This window comes from Miscanthus floridulus, chromosome 10, assembly GCF_019320115.1.
Source record: "Miscanthus floridulus cultivar M001 chromosome 10, ASM1932011v1, whole genome shotgun sequence".
Classification (NCBI taxonomy): domain Eukaryota; kingdom Viridiplantae; phylum Streptophyta; class Magnoliopsida; order Poales; family Poaceae; genus Miscanthus; species Miscanthus floridulus.
In genome coordinates, this window is record NC_089589.1 from 41,543,754 (window position 1) to 41,559,821 (window position 16,068).

The 16,068-nt window shown below is 42.0% G+C and overlaps 1 pseudogene; it reads right to left on the reverse strand.

Annotated features, from left to right (window-relative positions):
* Nucleotides 1-4,957: 4,957 nt before the first annotated feature.
* Nucleotides 4,958-8,366, reverse strand: LOC136490087 (nicotianamine aminotransferase 1-like; annotated as a pseudogene).
* Nucleotides 8,367-16,068: the final 7,702 nt, after the last annotated feature.

Here is a 16,068-nt window from a genome sequence, read left to right on the forward strand (position 1 = left end):
CGGCACGGGGCGGTCGTCAAGTCAAGACGAGGAGCGATTGCGGCTTCTTGTGCCGCAATCGGTGGTTGTGGCGATGACAGGGTGTAGTGCCCCATCTGCTGCGTTCCTGTTCCCCAGACGAGGAGCAAGGTCGCGAGTCGGTGTCACGATACAGAGCACTCCGCTTGCTGAATGGCGGCGATCTCCAACAGTGCCCGAAGGTTCTGGTGGATTGCTCGTCCACGAGGGTTGTTTGGCTCGGGTAGGTCACGCAGGAGCATTGTCGTGGCGGCAACGTTCTGACTGGCCCGAGCGAACTGCGGGGGGTTGATCCCCTGAACCGGGGCGTTGTGCTGGGGCTAACGGGCGTGACCACGAGCGCCACTCGCCGGTCTATGCGCACGGGGCGCAGTGTGGCGCGCCGAGTGTGTTGGTGCAGTTGGTGGCTGATGCGGCCACTATCGTCGTAGATCCTCCCCGTGCTCACGTGTGAGCTCGGGGTTCCCCGTGTGGGGGCCCGGCAGGGCGTGGGTCCGAAAGGACTCTGTTACCCCTAGCGGCTGTTCCGGGGCATCCACCGCAGCGTACTCCCAGGACCGATGGTGGCTAGGCGCCACATTCACCGATGCTGGAGCCGTCACTCCCGACGTCATCGTCCATGATGTCGAGGAAACAGGTGGGAGCATTGCTCGCCATCCCCACGAACTCAGACGTGAGGGGGTGCGGTGCCAGCACCTTTTGGAGTCCCCGAGCATATGCGTCCACGGAAGACGCAAGGCCATAGGGGAACCGGCCGTATGGCGGCTGTGATGGGGACAACGGTAACCCACCGGGTATTTGGCAGAAGATAGAGCGCAATAAGTAAATAACAGCATATATATTACTCACAGCGGGGTTTGAGCAGAGAGTTTGCTCAGAATGAAGCGCAGATGATGCGCCGTCGAAGTCGCATGTCCCAGAGTCAATGGAGGACGCCCCTCCGACGGGTGCCGGGTCGCGAGCCTCCTCGCGGAGGTGGAGTACGCCGAGCCGGTTGGCGACAAAGTCCAGGCTCCCGAAGCGGAAGACCTGGAATGGCTCGAAGACGGGTGGAACCCGCATCCCAAACGCTCGAAGTCTGTAGTGGGGGTACAAACGAGAAGGAGAAAGAAAGGGGTGTATAAGAGGTTTGGTCGGCTCCGACCGGAAGGGTCACGGTCGGAACTGGGTGGTCCTGCAGTTGGGAGTGTTGATGTCGATCTAGTGAGTCTGAGCTTGAAGAAGAAGTTGATCCCCTCGTTGGAGGGAGCGCATCCCCTTTTATAGATGAAGGGGATGGCTCTATAGGTGAGGGGGGGAGAGTACAGATATTTCTAAGCCTTGCTGCCTACGATGATGTAAACTGGATAATGGTTGACGCCCCCCAATACTATCGATGTCGCTGTAGGATGTCAGATGTGTACGAAAGGTCGAGCTATCTTTTTCAAGAAGGATGACGTTGGTACCTGCAAAATACTTCTGGATGCCTAGTGGCATGTGAGGAGCTGCGCTATGTTCACCCGGTATGGCAAATCCTAGAGCCCATACCGCAATAGGTGTCCAGAGACACGCGGAGGGGGCTTACCATATGGGAGTTTCTAGCGGCCCCTACAATACTTTGTGTCGGGGTGGCTGCAGAGCACTGTTCCGTGTAGGGTATGGTCCCTGGTACAGTGGTTTTGACTTATGAGCCATGCCTTGCCTTTCTCCGCACGCCTTCTGGTTCTTTCCGAGCGGGCGTCCCCGGTCGGATGGTCCCCGGTCGGTTCTAGCGTGCAAGTCGGAGAATAGCGATGAGCAGGGTTTTCTATGAACCCCGGTCGGAGACACGGGGTCAAGGTTGGAGGCGGTCCTCGGGTCAGGCTTTCCGAGCGGAGGCCATGTGAAGGCGGCCGGAGCCTGAAGCCAGCGCTCCGATCGAAGAGGCCATTCGGAGTTTGGCATGAGCCTGAGGTGCTCCGGTCGGAAAGATGGGCCGATGGCGGCCAGGGCCTGAAGCAATTGCTCCAGTCTGTTGAGTTCAGACTCTTGGGCCGGTCAGAAGAAGAAAAGGCCGTTCTTCTGGGCCGAGCCTTGGCGTGGAAGCCGGTCCCCGAGGGACCCCGGGTTTATGAACCCGACAGTATCTGATTCCTCAAGTAATCTTTCAGTTATCCTGCTAAGTTAAATCATACTATGATTGACCAAATTTGTATAAAACAATAATATTTATGACACCAAATTAGTAGTTATTAGATATATTTTTGTAATTTATGTTTTTAATATGACAGTTTTAGAGTTATGTCCAATTTATATTTACAACTAAACTTGTCGTTTAGTTTCAAAAACACTCTTGAACTCAAATTTATAATTTATCCAACTTTTAAAACCGGATGAAAAACCCCCTTGCCCACTTCAAAATGGTTTACTAACATATGAGCGGGCCCACATGTCAGGTGGTCTCTCACTTTCTTTTAGAGTCATAACCTTTTCATATTAAGTTGTATGAATACAAACATTATATATAACCTAGAGTTGGATGCTGATTATTTGGACATGTAACTATGAATGGATTTGATTTGCTAAGTTACGTAATGGATGTGGCTATTTTTCAATTTTCTTGTTGGTTGTAAGATAATCTTGTTGGCTTGCAATGGGATGTAGATTGTTCAATGGGCTGCAATGTATATCGTGGGCTGCAATGATTGTAAATGGACTGCGCCCATATAAAAATAGAGTCAAATAGATGTGGCCCGTATAAGAATGAGCCTAAAATGTGTAGTTTGGACCCACGTAAGAACAAGGCCTAATTCAGAAAAGAATAATGGGCTAGCTAAAAATAGATCGGGTTTTGTTGGGACGTCAAAATTTTTGTGACGATTTAAATCTTCATATTAAACTGCCATGTCATATCCTAATCACAGCAACGTCATATGACAACAATATTTTACATCGTTTTTTATCCTATGTAGCACGTCCATGGTGAATGTTTTGCCCGCAAAAACTATACAACTATCTAGAGAAGCCTTCTTTCTTTCCACGCAGAAACTATACATCTATCTCTTCTCTTCCTCATGTGTTCCAGCTGGGGAGAATTTATATATTTTAATCATTTTTATTCAATATTATAATAATAATCGCTCAAAAAAATTCTGATCTAATCCTTTTGGTCGCGCCAGTGGGGTTGACGTGACCAAACAACGCTATCGTGCCACATCCGACGTTGGACGACGTGGAAAACCTCGTCACGCCACTCCTGCTGGTGTGACAGTATTTTTCTGCCGCGCCACCGGGAGTGGCGTAACAATACTAAAAATTTGAAAAATCATAACTCTTTAATACGACGTCGGATGAAGATGCAATTTATATGAAAATTGTAGCCCTCGACGAGATCTACAACGTTCTTGTTTTGAGTTTTTTTATTTAAGGAGGTTAAGATGCTCAAAAAATTAATATAAAATTTCAGAACCATAATAATTGTGTATTAGTGCTTGTCACATTAGAAAAATAATATTTTTTTGTATGTTGTCAAATAAAGATACTTTTTACATAAAAGTTGTAGCTCTCAATTAGATCTACAACTTTATAGTTTTTAGTTTTACATTTGAGGTCGTTAAGATGAACAAAAATAATATAAAATTTCAGCAGCTTAATAATCATGCACCAGGTCTTGTCGCTTTACTAAAATTATATTTTTTCATGTTTGGTGTCAAATGAAAATACTTTTTATACTAAAGTTGTAGCTAACTATGAGATCAACAACTTTTTAATTTTGAGATCTTTCATTTGAGATAGTTAAGACACCCAAAAATAATAATACAAAATTTAATAGCATGTTAATCATGTTTCAAAGCTTATCTCTTTAGAAAAATCATATATTTCTTATTTGCTGTCGCATAAAAATACTTTTTAAATGAAATTTTTAGATCTCAATAAGAGCTACAACTTTGATATAAAATGTATCTACATTTGACATCATACAAAAACGATATTATTTTTATAATGCGACAAAGGCTAGTATGTGATTATTAAGCTACTGAAATTTTATATTATTTTTTCGTGCATCTTAACGACCTCAAATATAAAAACTGAAAACTATAAAGTTGTAGATGTAATTGAGAGCTACAATTTTGATGTAAAAAGTATCTTCATTTGATAACATACAAAAAGGATATTATTTTTCTAATGCGACAAGCACCAGTACGCGATTATTATGGTTCTGAAATTTTATATTAATTTTTAAGCATCTTAGGTCCTCAAATTAAAAAACTCAAAACTAGAAAGTTGTAGATCTCGTAGAGTGCTACAATTTTCATATAAATATCATTTTAATCGGACATCGTATTAAAGAGTTATGATTTTTAAAGTTCAGTCTTGTCATGCTACTCCCCGTGGCGCGACAGAACAATACTGTCACGCCAACGGGAGTGGCGCGATAAGATTTTCCACGTCGAAAACGCCGTCTAACGTGGCAGATGTTGTCACACCAATGCATGTGGTGCGACAACATTATTTGGTCATGCCAGCGGACTGGCGTGACCAAAAGGGTCAGATCAGCAAAAAAATTTAGAAGCGATTATTATTAAAATATTGAATAAAAAAGATTAAAAATAAAAAAATCCTCCAGCTGGAGAAGCCTTCAGTTCTATCAGTTGAGCCCGAAGTAACATGGGTTGGGTCGTTAATCGTGCACTACAGGAGGCCCATCTTTGTTGCCACACTCGCCAATCCTCTTCTTATGGCTGCTTCTTCTTCCAGCTTCTACAGATTGTGAATCACAAAGGACAATATATATTCTCCGCATTGCAAATTGTGAGTCATTTTGCTTTTCTAGGTGAATAATTTTTGCTATGCATTTAGATATATGCTATGTCTAGATACATAGTAAAGACTACGTATCTAAGATGCATAGTAAAGACTATGTATCTAGAAAACCAAAACGACTTATAATTTAGAACCATGGGAGTACAAGGGAAGTGGTGATTTCACTTCAAAAGTTATTAGGCCAAACTTGAAGGATTCATGCAATAGGAGTCTTGTACATTTCAGATCCCTTAAAATTCGTGTTGTGCATACACACAGCAGATGGCAGAGAAGAAGAGCCCATTGCTTATTACTGTGGACGTCGAGCATCAAATATATCATCTTCGAGTGAAGATGATACAACATATCATACATCTGGGTAGAAGTTCATAACAGTTTGTCTGGTGTCGTCGCACGGGACCAGTGAGTTTATCTTATCACTTTGTCGGCTTCTTGTATCGCAAGCAGAAGGACTTGAGCCTGTGAAGCCCGTCTTCGAGGGAAGACGGATCAATTGCAAAGGTGATCCGAAGCCAATCCTTGTATCCCACAGCACATCCTGACAATTAGTTTCCCGCAGGTTACATCTCAAATAAAAAGGTGATCTCAAGGTGGATGGAAAAATGTCTTGAACCAATCTGTATTCTAGAACTATAGATCGAAATGAATCATGTATTCGGAAGAACAATACCTGGCAGAACAACCACTAATTCTTCCTTTGCCAACCGGCAGCAGAAGTCCATGTCATCTTTGATGTCGGACAGGCAAGATATATCCAGTTTAACCTGTAGCAAATCGCTCATGGTGTCCTGAAACATGGAAGAGTATATATATATTGACTCGCAGACCATTACAGACATGGATCCCTCTGGTTTGCTTGGGCATGTGATTGCATTGATGCCCTTCAACTGTTCCCAGCATATATCTACACTTTCTTTTATAATTTTGATGGTTTTTTGGAAGAATTCCTCCTTTGTGTTCTCCAGGAGGTTTGGAATTGCTCCCTGACAAACAAAATTTTGTGATTCAGTCGATGCAAATCAATATTTTACTATGCACAGTGTCAAGTCTTGCGGGAAAATCGCAATGCAGTTATAGTTACCTGGACAAATGTTGGAGGATCAGACGAGATATCAAGGTAGCTCTTGATGCTGCCCACTACCTGAAAGAAGAAAAAACATGTCTAAGCATCATGTCAGTACCCAGGCCATTTTGTTATATGAAATATAAACCAACTTCCACCACTGATTATCACATAACCAATGTTAAATCATGAAAAGTGAAGAACCTTAGTCATCTGAAATACACCATTAGGATCATTGGTAACTATCCATCCAAGCCGCCATCCAGGCACCACCCATTTCTTTGATATGGACCCTAGTGTGAACACTGGAGCCACAGCCCCAAACACACCGATCGGCACAAATTTCCTCTCTCCAAATGTCAAGTGTGCGTAAACCTCATCTGCTATGACAAATATGCCAAGCTTCCGAGCAGTGTCAGCAACCTAGAAAATCATGGACACAAATAGGCATTCAAGTTATTCCCCAAGAACCATTTAAAAAAGGCAGAACCAGAAGTAGCTTATTAGAACTTACCTTGGCCAGGTGCTCATAGGTGTAAGCATTGCCACATGGGTTTCCTGGGTTGACAATGACCATAGCAACAGTATTCTTGTCAGCAAGGGCTTGGACGCCATCAATGTCAACCTCCCAGTCTTTCTCAGGTTTGATCGACGTGCTTCAATGCCATTGAAAACAGCGCGTGCCTCATAGAACAAGTAGCCAGGCCTTGGAACCAAGATGTTGGCACCGGGACGAGCTAAGACAGAGCAGATTATCTCAATTGCTTGAGCACAGCCACTTGTGAGGTAGACATCATCAGGTGACAATGTATATGGCAAATCACGGGATAAGTACTGAGCAATGGACCTGAAATTTAAGGTTTTAAGCCACCGTAAGGTAACTATATATGTTTAATGTTGTGAAGAACATAGATGTAAAATGGAATTCTTATTAATTGGAATAAATTAAGTGCTGTGTAGTTTGTGCTACAAAGAAAATAACCATGGTCTGTCGGGAGAAAATTTCAGTGTCCAAGCTCCTAGGCATCAAGAGACTGAACAAATAGCATATAGCCCAGGTGCAGGATTCAGTCATTATTATTTTTATGAACACAATCATGTAGCACTAATCGGATAACCAAAATTTTTTTACAGAAACATGAAATGAAAAATGTTATGGCTCATCACAATCTAAGGAAGTGAATCTTATAGTTGGAACATGAACCAAGGTGCAAAGCAATATTTGCCCTTGTATTGTTGATGTTAGTGGGTATCACATAAAGTTCACAGAGACAATATTGGCAGACACCAGACACAATGCTCAGTGATTCCCAAACAGAGCATGTTGACTCCAGCAATAATGAATTAATGGTGTACGAATCTTTATTTCTGAAAAAGTGGGGAGGCAAACAACCTTTCCCTAGCATCAGTCAAATAGTTATTCACTTGTTTGTTTTTTTTGGTATATTGTATCATTCGTACCCCGTGACTGTTTGCTATCACAGCAAGTTGGCCAAGACAATATTGGCAGATGTAAGGTTCAGTGATCCCAAACAGAGCATAGACTGTGTTAACTAGAACTGACTATTGAAATCATGCTGACTCCAGCAATAATGAATTAACAGTGTACAATCTGTTTTCTGAAATAACGTGGGTGGGGAGTCAAACAGCCTTTCCACAGCACCAGTCACCTATTTGCTTTCATAGCAAGTTGGCAAAGACAATTCTGGCTAACCGGCAGATGTAAGGTTCAGTGATTCCCAAACAGAGCACAGACTGTGTTTACTAGAACTGGCTATTAAAATCAGGCTGACTCCAGCAATACTGAATTAACGGTGTATTAACGGTGTACAGTCTCTTTTCTGAAATAAGGTGTGGAAGTCAAAGGGCCTTTCCACATTACCAGTCCAGTAGTTATTCACCTGTCAGTCTGTGTTAACTAGAGCAGTTAACAAAATGAAATACCATTCACCACAATGAAAAATGAAAAATTTCGACTGCGAAATGCCAGCACCAGTATAGTAGTATACACATCGTTATTATTTCAGCATCAAGCAGTCGGATTTGCATCTAGATAGAAATAACTAAAGCACAGGAAGCAATAGGGGCATCTGCCAAGAAGTCACCTCACCTCCGTGCGGGCTCAAGGCCGAACGCAAGTTGAGTAGGAGTTGTACTCCCCGGACTGGACCGCGCCGGCGACGGCGTCCACGGCCTCCGTCGCCGTCCGGAAGCACGGGAACGCCGACGGGTCGCCGTGGCCCATCGGGACCACGGGCCGCCCGCCGCCGCCGTCGGCCTCTACCATCCCGGCCTTGACCCTGGCCAGCACGGCGCGCACCGAGAGCGCCGTCAGGCCCAGGAGGTTCTCGTTCGGCGCGAAGTTCCACGAGGCCGGGACAGCCGTCGCCACCCCGTTGCTGGCGCTCTTCTCCATCGGGGCGCGGTGGTTGGTCTGGCTCTGCGAGCCTGCGACAGAGGTTTGGCTTTGTTGTCGGCCGGCTTGGCCAGTTGGCCACCGCGAGCTGAGGAGACGTGTGATGCGGGGCACTCGTGTGAACTGTGCCGGTCTACTTATATACACCAACAATTTTAATAAATAAAAATAGGATATCAGAAATTTAGACCGAGGCCGTTTGGTTGGAAATCAGTTCTGGTTGTCCGAGAATCACACCACAGGTTAGGACTTATAGTCGGCTAAATGCTGAGGTGGGCGATAAAGAAGGAGAGAAGTGGGAGCCTACTTGGGCTGAGAAAAAAAACTTTAGAAGAGAAACAAGCAGGCCATGTATTAGCCTGGCTCTTAGCAGCGTGCTGTTTGAGCCGAGACACCTTTCACATTTTCTTTGTATGGGCTCCTGAATTGACTAGAGTGAATTGACTAGATGTGGTTTAGTACCAATTCTCCTCTCCTCTCTCTATTCCAAAATATAAGACTGTTTTGAATTTTTTAGTTGCAATACTTTTGGTATATATTTAGACTTGCACTACATAAAGTGCATAATAAAAGTATGAATCCCAAAAAGCCAAAACAACTTATAATTTACAATGGAGGGAGTATTTCTTTTTCTACTATCAATTTTATTTTATTTAGTTGTAGTTCTTTTTTATTGCAACACAAGTTAAAAATATGTTGCATTTAAATTGTTCTTCATGTAAAAAAATAGATTTTTAACATATTTTTATTTATATACTTTATTTTTTTCTGAAGTAGAATGCAGCCTACTAGTCAAACGGTCTCGTAAAGTGATTTTTGATTTATCAACTGAAATGTTTGTTGAGACTTAAGAGAATCGGGATTGAAAATATTTCTACAAGAATCTAGATATCCCTCCTAAAGGCTAAAGCTAATAATGAATTAAGTCACTCCACATAATTTTATAACATAAATTCATGAATAATGATACACCACATTATTATTCGGAATGAGGTAGTTACTCAAACTGGACCATGTTGGCTGTGCAATATTAAATACTCCTTCCATCTTGGAATATAAAGAATTTTGAGTTATCCTAAGTGAAATTGTATTAAGTTTGTATAAAGATGCAATAATATTTACACCAAACTAGTATCGTTAGGAACCTCATTTAATATTTTTTCATAATTTACCTTTCAATAAGTTAATAATGTTAATACTCTTCATATAAACTTTGCCAAACATAGGATATTTTTTGCGAGATACGGTTCAGACGTAGACGTTTATATATACAGGCGCACACTCACCTCTATTAATGTAGACAGGCACATCCGACCCCTATAAGCACCTCTGCAAAACTGAGTTGGACCGACAATATTAAGATTGACGAAGTCACCATAGGCACCTCGCTGTCGACGCGCACGTCACTACAGTTAAAACCTATAATAAATGCAGGAAAATATGAGCGCCCGTATTAAGTCGAGGACTTAAACCTAAGTAGACAGGATGCACTACCAAGAGTCTAACCAGCTAAGGTATGCTCAGTTCGCTCAAACATAGGACATTGACTAAGGGTTGACTAAAAAATTCCTCCTCAAAAAAAGAAGTAAAAGGTCCTTATATTTTGGGATAGAATCAATAGCTTGTTAGTAGATAGTATATCTGGGTCATCAACTGTATAGGTCATAATCGACGGAAAGCGACTAAATATGAAACAGGTAATGCCATCTTGGAGCTATCCGAGAGGCGAAACCACTATGGTGACCTCATGAATATTCATGGAATGACTCCACTCGAATTTATACTAGTTATTGGATAGTGACCTATAATAACAAATTATCCTATTCTTTTACATAAATAAAAAAAATATGGAGGCCGAAAATGGTGGACCATCCCATGCACAAACCAAAACAACCCATAAATGGCATAATTTGAGTGGTTGTTGACTGGCGCCATATTCCATGGCTTGCCGGCCAAGTTATTTGCAAGCTAATTGGTATGAAACATGTGTTGCTGAAGCGCGAGGAAGCTGCTATCTGGTCTCATTTTTATTTCATGTCCGACTCTCCTAATGCACAAACGTAGACCTGCAGCATCAAGTCTTACTTTTTACCCTCTTTCATTGATAGTTTATCACAAAATCAAAGGTCAAAATGTTCCCAGAAGCCTTAATTATTATTAACTCTCCGTTAGTAATTACGGTGTGGTTGGCGGTATTGACGATTGACATGATATTTTCTAGCTCTTGCAAAGGATGGTAGTTTCAACGATCGAGCATGCACGGTCGTCCTCTCTTTTTCATTATTATATATCGAAAGGAATATCAGATAGCAGGTGGCAGTTCATTTCGCTGAAATTTAGCTTATACTGATGTTTATGCCAATTTGTTGTGAGAGAAAAATACTATTCGTTCGCTAAAAAGTACTGCTCAAGTTGTGTTACAGAAGGCGATATATAATGTATGTCGGAAGCATTGGACATGCTGATCAATTTGCATTTGTCTTTGCTACTAATTATAAAAGTATTAACGGTACTGGCGGCAGAACGGACGATGTGTGACAAGTGGATGACAAAGAGGAATTTGCCCTTGATGTTAAGACAAACATGTGTCCACGTCACAGAGACACTGTGTGCGCGCTCAACTGGATGCGCATCTCTATGGCTTATTATATGATGATGATGCAACTGCACATCGCACAGAGACCTGAAAGCTCAGTACAGAAAAAGTGGAGGTAAGCTCGCTTAGTTCTTGTTAAAAGGGGAGAAAATTTGTTTCAAAAAAAGGCGGGAGAAAATAAAACGACTTCAATTGTTTGGTCTTGAATTTCAGATTTTCAGATCAAGGCTATATCATCCAGCATACCTGCACAAAGTTTATAATAAGTAGGACATGCCTTGTTGGGTTAAGCTAGTAACCTGGAATGTTTTCTTTCTCCACAAGGCATACACGTCACAGACAGGATTTTTCTTTGGTCATAGTACGGCTACCGTGAGCTTCCCACGATGAAAATACTGTTGTCATAGGTACAATCTGCCCTACATAAGAGAAGGCTAATAATTCAGTCGGTTTTCCAGCTGTAAAGTTTCTTGCAGCATTCTCTCAGCCCACCTATATAATAGTTAGCTCTTCGCTATTAATGAATGGTCCACTTGTCTATCTCATAGAGTTTCTTAGTTCCTGTGCCTAAGCCGGCTATAAGCTTTCAGTCCGCTTCTCTTCCCTCTCCTCTTTTTTCTCTTCCACATTAGCATTTGGCTAGCTTACAACCTGTTATTATACTTGCTCTAAAGGGCATAGATAGCTGGTACAACGATTTTGCACCTTATTTAAAGTACTCGCAGATTGCTGTTGCCATGATTTTTACGCCATATTAATTTAAAGGGGCATAGATTGCTGCTATAATGATTTTACGCCATATACTTTTCGCAAATGCTCAGCCACGAGCGTCCGTCCCGTCAGGGCTCCCATTCCTGCGCAACAACTGGCCTCTAACAAAAAAAAATTCCCCACTCCACTCATCCGCTCGTGTCGCGGTGTGACTGAGCATTTCCGGGCCGCTCATCCGTCCACCCCACCACGCCCCCTTCCCCCACCGCACCCCCCATCGTGGCGTCACGCCATGCCCTTCCCCTCACCGTGCGACACCCCATCGCCGACTACGCCGCGCCCCATCACCTACGAGCAGACGGCGCTGGACGACTGTGGCTGAGCGAGCAACGGCGCTGGAGTTGGAGTAGCAGAGGGCCGCGCCGACGGGCGCAAGCCTGGGCCGCGAGCAGGCTTTAGAGAATCGCAGGAGGGCCGCACTGCTGCTGCACCGGCAAGCTCCATGCGGCGCCACCGACCTTTGCACCGACGTCGAGCTCCACAATGACGAGCATCCAGTCGTCCAAGCACCAATGTGACATTGTGCTGAAAGTGCATGTTGCAAGCATATATTTTAAGTGTTTCAGATGTTTTCATATGGATGTTGTAAGTATTTCATCTGGATATTGCAAAAGTAGATCATGATGTTGCACATATTGCATATGTTGTAAGTGTTTCAGAGGTATGTTGTAAGCGTCTGTTCCTTATATTTTATCTGTTTCGGACATATGTTGCAAACATTTTATCTGTAAGTTACATATGGTTCACATATGGTTCACACATATGTTCTAAGTGTTTTGTCTTTATGTTGCGTATGTTTGCAATGGTTTTCAAGTGTTTCAGACGCATATTTCATATGTTTCATCTGTCTTCTATTGTATGTTGCAAGTGTTGCATATAATTGTTCAAAAGTAGATTGGGGTCATGGGATCCGCGTGGGAAGTGGGAGGGGGTGCACAGCGCAGGCGACGTCCTGGCGACGCGGGCTCCACGTGGATGCGCGAAAACGAACTGCAGCCGTGAGCTAGCGTCCGGACGCTAGCAGTTCCATATATTTTTTTAAGGGGGGCAAATCATTAACTTATAATCAAAACCATGCATATACGTGCCACATCATTCGAAATTATTAGTTACCAAAATAATTCCATTTTTCTAAAAAAATAGTTACCAAAATATAACAATTATTAGTTATCAAAATAGAATGTGGATTTATTTGCATATCTTTATAGGGCAAATAATAAACTGATGGCCCGCCTCTAGCTTGCCAGCCAGCGTCTCTATAAATATCAAACACAACAGCTCTCTTGGTTTATACGCTGCATTCCACATGTATACAGCTATGGCGTCTCGATCGTTTTACAAGAAACTAGCAGTGGTCGTTGGCTTCACCTTGGCCTTGCTCATCGCGTCAAATGGTGAAGAAACTTCCTCTTTTGGTGGGTTGGCAGGAGAACATTTCTCTGCTAAATGCAAACTTTCTGCAAAACGTATATAGCTCTCTGAATCTCCAAATGAACAAATAAACTCTTCTGGTTGCAGGCGGATCAGCACTCTGCGATTCGAGCACGGGTGTCACCTGCACGTCCGACGCGGGTTGCGTGCCCAGCTGCAAGAAAAAGGCTGGAAAAAACTACGTCTATGGCTACTGCGGCGGCGGCCGTTCATGCGTGTGCACCGAGCGGTGCGGTGCGCAATCGACGCTGCCGCCGCTGGAGAAGCCGGCGACGGCGGCGCCGGCATGGCGCGGGATGGGAATGCTAAAGTGATTTTTGTTTTATCAAGGGTATGTTCGGTTAGTGTGGAATGAAGCCAAGAATTATTCCTGCTGATAAATGTTATATAAATTAGACAATCATTCTGGCTAAAAATCGTTCCAGGTGTCTATTCCGAGGTAGCTGAACAGGCCCTAATTGGATCTACACCTGAAAGGCTGAACGCCTTTGATATCATCGATCTACTCTTGTGCACTGTAGAGGGGCGAATCTAGCGTATATCGTCGAGGTCGCCCGACCCCGATGACTTCAGAGAAGCTCCGACCCCAGCAGCCCATCTCACAACTCAGAAAAGAAGCCCACAAAAGCCATGGGCTCACCACGTGAACAGCTGAACTGGACTCAAGGAGGCGAGCAGCTTAGTGTTGCAACAACCAACAGACCAGAAGTCTAGAAGGTCAAACGTCCCCTATGCTACAAACTCGCCTACGACGCCCTTTCAGCTTTTGTAGATCGTTCATCAGACTCTGCCTGGCCAATCTTATTATGGGAAAATCTCAAGTAAACTTAATTGATTCATGCATGTCAAAAGACGTGGGAGCAGATGTGGACCGTTCAAAAGTCCAATCAAACTCTAGTGCTTTGGATAAACTTAGATTTGATTCATTTGGATTTGGATTGCATATTATTCATGGCCAGGTCATCCAAAATCCATTGAAAGGCCACCTTACATTTTACTGTCTATTTCGATGTCGTTGGACTAGATGTGGAGCGGCCTTCAGTTTTCTTCCATCACGTTTCTAATATATGGGGGGGGGGGGGGGGGGGGGGGGGGGGCATTTTCAATAAATTTTAGTAATTTTTGCTAAAACTTTAAGGTGTATAAATGTGATGTTCTAAGTCTAGGTCCCCAGCTTTTAAGTGGAACGTTAACCCAAATTAGATCTAGTTACACTAACCTGCATAAATTAAAGTGGTAGGCTACCATGTTGACTATAGAGTCATTTTCAACAAATTTGTGTCAATTTCACTAACAAAATTTTAAGGTGTGAACACAAATGGTTTTATGTGGGGTCCACATGCAGTTCTATTGGGATCTGTCTCACGACAAGAAATTTATGGTTGCATGATGACCAATTTACATCACAAATCCTGGAAATTTCATCATAGTATCGCAATTTATGATATTTGTATGATGGAAACCCATTGATCATAGATCATGCATGTTAAACCATGCTTTTATGATGAAATGCGATTTTTTGTTATAGGTTTTTTGACGATCCTTAGTGCTTCATAAATTTATGATATTTGTTTTTTTTTTGTCATAATCTGTGCTAAAAAAACTCACTAAATACCTTAGCCCTGGTAAGGGCCATGCAGTGTGATGACTATTAATGAGCTAAATGTGTGTGTGTGTGTATATATATGGGCCTAACTAAGTACAGACCAAGCCCATTTAATTTACACTTGTTAGGGCCCAATTATGTTATAGGCTTCTCATTTTTTCTAGTCTTATGCACATGGATAGAATCAGCCCATTTAGGATCTAGGATAGAACCAACCCATCTACACATCCAAGACAAAAATCAGCCCTTTTAAATTTCACAAGATAATATACCCATTTCAGACATGGTTCCTTCAGACTTTGCCACCTCAGAATTTATCTACTATTGCCCATATACATGCAGCCCATATATCGACCCATAATCATATATTCATATTTCATTAAGATAAATTAACATGGTGACATCCAATTAAAATGGTTATAAAGAAGTGTATTTTAATGTACAAGAATTTGTTAAACCAACGAAACCGTTCTCAAAATATGACCATTAGATTATGTGGCTTTCCACTGTTGATTCCAAATAACTGAAAGCAAGTCAAACTACTAGCTCTATATCTATATCTATATCTATAACTATAACTATAACTATATCTATATCTATATCAATATCTATAATAATAATAATAATAATAATAATAATAATAATAATAATAATAATAATAATAATAATAATAATAATAATAATAATAATAATAATAATAATAATAATAATAATAATAATAATAATAATAATAAAGAGAGAAAGTTTTTGCCCCTTTTCTGGTACCAATTATTTTGGTCTGGCCTTCCTATCTAACTATGTAAATGTCCAAACTGTTTCTATTTGTATGTCTACAACCCTGCTATTTTATATGCCTAGTTTGGATATATGAATAGCTACGAATTCTAATCCTAATCCAAATAAGTCCCTTGGATTCTGAGTAAGTTGAATAGAAATCGAATAGAAAAGAATAAAAGTAGAAAATAGACAAACCTACCTATTTGACATCTAAATTTGGACATTAGCAAAAGGGAACGCGTGAGGTGTTTCTATGTTGAAGATTATGGGAAATAAGCAATAAAAATTATCTCGGGCTCTCAGAGATGCAATGTGTAAAGAAATAAATAAAATCCGACACCCCATGAGCCATGACGTGATTAAATAGGAATTTTGTACGATCACGGAAAAGAAGTGTTGAACCAGAGTCTATTTGCAAGTAATTTTGGCCGTCGGTAATTTAACCATTGTTGGTATAAATTAATGCACACAGAATAATCCGCAAACGTACGGATACTATACCGAGGTAGCACTTCACCAGGAGTACCTAGTTTTATATTGAACTCGAGGAAACGTGTGTAAGAATAACTAAATCTAACTTAACCCAACTTCACAATCAACGCTAGATA